The sequence below is a fragment of the Camelus ferus genome, chromosome 11 (genome assembly GCF_009834535.1).
Source record: "Camelus ferus isolate YT-003-E chromosome 11, BCGSAC_Cfer_1.0, whole genome shotgun sequence".
Taxonomy (NCBI): Eukaryota; Metazoa; Chordata; class Mammalia; order Artiodactyla; family Camelidae; genus Camelus; species Camelus ferus.
The window spans coordinates 6,869,455-6,875,454 of NC_045706.1; positions in this window are offsets into that span (position 1 = coordinate 6,869,455).

Below are 6,000 nucleotides of genomic sequence, written 5' to 3' on the forward strand. Positions count from 1 at the left end.
CTTGCTGATACCATTGTAAAACTTACAACCAAGAGATTTGCAAATTATTTGCCTAGTTTATTGGAGGAAGATATATTAAAAAAAGAAACCAAACTACTTTTTTCATTTTTAAGTGGCCCATTCTGAAGAAATGATAAATTCTTCTATATTATATTTTAAAATACTTATTGTTATTACTGCATCAGGCAATGATAAGTATGTTAGTGAGTGATTTTTACTGTGCATGCTATCTAGAAGCTTTTTAAAAAAAGTGAATCCAGCATTTGTTTTCTCAAATACCAAAAAATTTACACATGAGTCAGTCAATTAGCATATCCTGGAGATTATCTGAGGGACTTAGAGAGAAATATGAAAATACTCTGGTTGAATAAGAGGACCATGAAATGTATCTATCACTTGTCATTAGCATACTTAGAGATGAAGCGGTTTATCATCCTGTGATTACAGCAGAGTGGAAGCGCCACTGGGCTAGTTGTGGTTCCCCTGCTGCTGCCATCCTTACCTCTTCAAAGACGGAATAGCCAGGGTGAGGAGGCTAAATGTGGAAGAGAGTGGGTGCTGCCAGTTCACATTTTTCTCCTAACCCCTCCTCTAATATGAAAATGTCAGTCCTTTGTTCCCATCTAATTTTAGTACATCCTGGCTAAAAAAATGCTAGGATGATTTCCAACCGTGGAACTTGGAGGGGCGGGGTGGGAGAGGGGAGGAGTGGAGGAAAGAGCAGTTTACATTCCACATCCGTCTGCCTTTCTCTGACAGCATCTAGCCCCTGTTCTGTTGATTTTCATGATGAAATTAATTTAGATGCACTGGAGCAGTGCCAATTAGGTTTTCCTTCCATGTCCTTAACAAGAAGTCTAGTTGGAGTCTGAATGGGGAAAATCATAATATGGTATTTAATAAAACATACTGGGCTGAATTAAAGAGCTGTATGCAAGTTTTGGAAGAAAGGCCTGAAATTGTGAGTGAAAACGACATGTGTTATTTATAAATAAAACCTTTGAGGTCCATTTGTGATTCAGTGAAACTGCTTTTTTGCTGGTTTTTGAATGAGAATAATATTTGTTGATTTTTGAGACCCAGGCATTAGCAAAGCGCACAAGCCGTAACTGCTTTATTCCCTCTAGGACCCCGGACGGTCCAGGAGGGAAGCTCTGATTCCTGAAGGGAGCCAGCTGGGTCAAATCATTGAAAATATACTTCGTTCAAGAGAGAGGACACAATTCCATATGGCTTTGTAGTTGGAAGTGCCAATTGTTGTGGTTATTTAATTAAAAAGTATTTAACTGGATTAAACTATGAGGGGCATTTCATACACCAGACCTCACTGTGAAATAAGCCTGTTCTTTCCAAAAGTTTGTTCACTTAGTGAGGTGAGGTTTTTCTCTTGGAATCTTTGTATGATAAAAATACTACCTAGCCAGAAATAAGAGAGATCATTTTGTTAAGTCCATTTGATTAATGAGCTAATTGGCAACAAATGCAGTATCAGTTTATTTTCTGAACTTGAAATTTAATTTGTTTGGGGCTTTTTCATTTTATAGTATCTGATAATTTGTCTTTAAAATCTATTAAGTAATAGAATAAATATCAGAAATGCTTTTTTTAATACTAAATTTTGGAGAAAAAAATTATTGGAACCTAGGCAAGTCACTTTCCTTTCCTGGGCTTCAGTTTTCCTCTGTGAAACTGGGGTGCTCAGTAGGTGATAAAATTCTTCTCTACCCCTGTATTAGTCAGCTTGGGCTGCCATAGACTGGGTGGCTCAAACAACAGAAGTTTATTTTTCATAGTCTGAAGAATGGGAATTCCAAGATCAAGGGGCTGGCAAGATAGGTTTCATTCTGAGGTCTCTTCTCTTGGCTTGTAGGCAGCTGCCATCTCCCGTACGTTCATATGTTCTCTTTGAGCGTTCTAGTCAGGAGAGAGTGTGGGTGTGTAAGCAAACTCCCTTGTGTCTCTTATAAAGCTCTTGAGTGTCTCTTTTTGTAAGAGCACTAATCCCATCATAAGGGCCCCACCCTCAGGACTTCATCTATTATCTCCCAAAGGCCCCATCTCCAAATACTATTACTTTGGGTGTTAGGGCTTCAACGTAGTAAATTTCTGGGGGACACAGTCAGTCCATAGTAACTTCTGAAATTGATCTGAGTTTTAGAGAATAGCCTACAAAACAGATTTCCACTATATTTGGGGAGTTTAAATACTCTATTAGCTAAATATCAATTATTAGGTTACTTTATGATTCTTTTAAACCAAGGTATCCATGTATATGAAAAAAATATGTACGTATAATAAAACATTTGAAGCAATCGTGAGTGTTTTTCAGTCTAAAAAAATCTTTATACATTCGTGCGTTTGATAAACTTTAGATTTGAGTATTGTCTCTGATACATATTTGATAATTCAATTTGTATTAATTTGGCCATAGAAATGTTTTATATAAAAAACTCAGAAATTTACATCTAATTGTTTAGTTCCACTTTAATTTTATATAAAATTATGAAGGATCTCCCTAATTTGATTCTTCCCTACCCCCAGACACACACACTACACACTCACAGATGACCCAAATTACGACTTGAAAGGCCCAGGGCTTTGAGATTTCTACCTTCTCATGTTACTCTGAGTCCCAGGCTTGCATGTAGGACGTGGGTCTGCCCTTCTTATGTCTTGTACCTCTTTGGGCTACTGTCAGTCTGTCCTATCCCCTCACTGAAACTGAAGTACTTTAAACGTGCTAGCCAAGTGCCTACTGTATAGTGATACTCATTGCAAGCTGGCTTCCCTCCAGTACATTTCTTTGAAGCAGTTTGATCTAGTGGAGAGAAAAGCAGTTGTGTAGACTCCACGTAAGAGGGTTCCGAATAGTAAATGAGAAAAATAAATGTAGATCACCTTAGCATGATTCCTAGCATACACCAGTGCCAAATAAATATTCTTTTCTCCAAGGAAACCTTCCCATTGGAGCTAGTAAATTGAATTGTTCAGGATTTTGACACTCAGTGCTATCTAGTAAATGTATTCAGTTCCATTGTAAGGCATTTGTATTCCAGGAGTGATTAGATGAGTGAAGAGAGGAGGATGAGTAAGAGGGAAAGTTTGGAATTGGTGGGCCTTTAGAAACTTCTTAAAAAATCACACTGTGTAGCTCCTTCTTCTTTAATCTCTAGCTGGGCTGATGCTGAAAGCACCTTTTAATTTAGTTAAGAAATGAGGACCAGATGATATAATGCTGGATTTTCACGAAATGTCCTTTATGATATGTTTCAGCAGAATCTAAGAATACCCCTCAGGTTTAAGATCATTATCTGTTTAAGAGGTAATTATTTAGTAATAAATGTAGGTATAATGGGGAAAATGTTAATGTGGACGCATTTGAATTGAAAACAAATGGTCAAGGATATGGTGCACCTTCCTTCATTAGGTCTGAACGCCAAGGCATTGTTTCCAGTGATGACTCACAAGGGAACTGAGAGAGATCCCCCAGATCACCATGCCTCAGGTTTAATGAGTTATTGAGTTGGATTTGGGTCTTGTATTTAACAAGCTGTGGGCAAAGATTTTATCACTGATTTTCACCTTGAATCATCTAGATTTGATTTCTTTAATCATGTTCATTTTCCTTGCTGTAAGTTGAGTTAACAGTACCATTCACAGTGGCATTTTAAAATTTGATGTTGGGTAATGCTGTAAGTAGTTTATCTGAGTCAGCCTTGGTTTATACTAGAACTGACAGTATAGTATGTAAAGTACAGTGAATCAGTTGTTTATGCTAGCTTAGTAAACACTTGGTTTTCAGATTTGTTTATTTAACCTTTTTACTGATGGTTAAGTGAATATCTCAGTGCTTGGAGTGCTTAGTACAACTGTAGAAATGCTGGCCAGAGCAGTGTGACTTTCTCTAGGTAACTATCCTCAAAGAGCTTAAGTGTTTGAACCATTTAAAAAAAGTTCTACAGAGATGAGGTCAATATAATATGATGTACATCATCAGGACAGAACATAGTCAAAGCGTCACTACTTTCTATTAGGTAGTTGAACAGTACAGTGGTTGAATAACTTCGTTTTAATCAAGGTTTTTATTTTTGTTTTGTTTCCATGTGAAACTTAAAAGGAGATGTAAAGTAATATTTAAATAGCAAGCCAGCATCTCATTCATATCAGTTCTTTTCTGTTTCAGGTCAGCTGAATGGGGATGCTAGGACAAAACAAGCTATGCTGGTCCCTCTTACAAACAGTAATGGGTTTCATAAAACAAAATATCTTTGCTTTTGGTTAATATAGGAGATTGGCAAAATGTGGAGGAGAGTGAAGAAATTCACAGGCTAATGTAGGAAGTAGGGCAAATGTTCTTTTCATACTGCTCCCAGGGATGTTCTACATTGGAGCCAGAGACTCATTTTTTTTTTTTCCTTGATATTTTAAATCCAAAGAATTCAGTCTTCAGATTGGCTATTTAAACCTTGTGAAATCCCAAACTCTAGCTAGTTTCAGCTTCCCCTATACCTAATGAAAATGAAATTCACTTATTTTAATTTTTATGGGAAATAAGCAGGATGGTGGTAGCTTTGAGCATATCATGAGGGATGAGTTAAAAATAGATTTTTCTTGAGGCAGTGACTTATATGGCAGATAGTTAATAGAAAAATTAAGTTTGGGGCTTATATCTCAAATGCTAAATCTGAATTCCACAAAAGAATATTTAAGAAAAAAAATTGATACGGTTTTCATTTGAAGATGATAACATAAACATTTGGTCTGAGTGTACTGTTGAAATATTTTCTATATTAAATCAGTGTACAGCAATATGAAAATACTGTAACTTGTTTTTAGCTATGTTTTTGGTGGAATAACTGAGGCAAACTAGGTTACAGGTGACTAACCATGTTATAGTGATACTAGTTAGAGTCTCCTTCAGCTAAGATCATCAGTAGATCAGGGAAAGGCCAGGAATTGATTATGCTTTTGAATCTTGGTATTAAAATAGTAAAAATAGGTCTGGGAAGTTTTACACGTCGGTAACTTTGAACGTAGATAGACTTCACTACATTACATTATTTTTGCTTACTTACCATGTATAAACTTTTCAATGTCTTTTTTCATGCTTGAGTTTTCTTTTAGCACATGACACCAATGGCTACTATTAACTTTGCAAAGAAAAAGTAATACCAAATTAAAATAAGTTTTAACTGTTGCTCTGTTCTTTTTAGCTTACTTTACGCAGAGCTCTTCCATCCAGTGAGTTGCAAGCGTGACATTTGCTGTGTTTTCAGCACCTGCCAACTTGGAAACCAGGGTTTGTGCTCAGGACTTAGGCTTACAACCCACACTTTGTGGTGCACAATGCCGTCCCAGCTGGCATGCTTCGTACCTCAATGGTGCTAGACGTTCGGTTACAAAGCTGTGCAGATTCACATGCACTGATTTCAATAGGCATTCCCCTTCAAGCTGCTTTCAACTCTCATTTTGTATCAAAGGAGTTAGATTGGTATCATTAAATTCACCACTGTGCTTATTTTTCAATGAAAATAAATACATTTTATTTAGCTCTTGAATCAAAAAATAACTGTCTTCAAGAACCAAAGTGCCTCCTAAAAAAGGTGTGTGTCTAGATATGGGAGATAGGTTTATGTATCTTTATCTGTATGAAATTTCAGCCAGAGCTAGAACTCATTTTCATCATTGGAAGGGTTTCAGAGAAAAGATAACAAGAATAGAAAGGAAAGAACAGAAGGATTAGCGTGTCATAACATGCTTATGAGTTAGAGCCGTTAGTTGTAGCTAGATCATAGGTGTGGGAACAATTATAGAACTTATTTTTCTGAATAAGATCTGCATAAGAAAATTGCCCCCATAATAGGTTTGGGTGTTTGGCTTCTATCTATAACCAAAAACTTCCCAAATTTTTCGAAGAAGTGTATTTTGCTAACTTGTTTTCAGGAGCCAGTCTGAAAATGCGTCAGGTGGACTTGGTGATCTGTCTTCCCATCATCTATT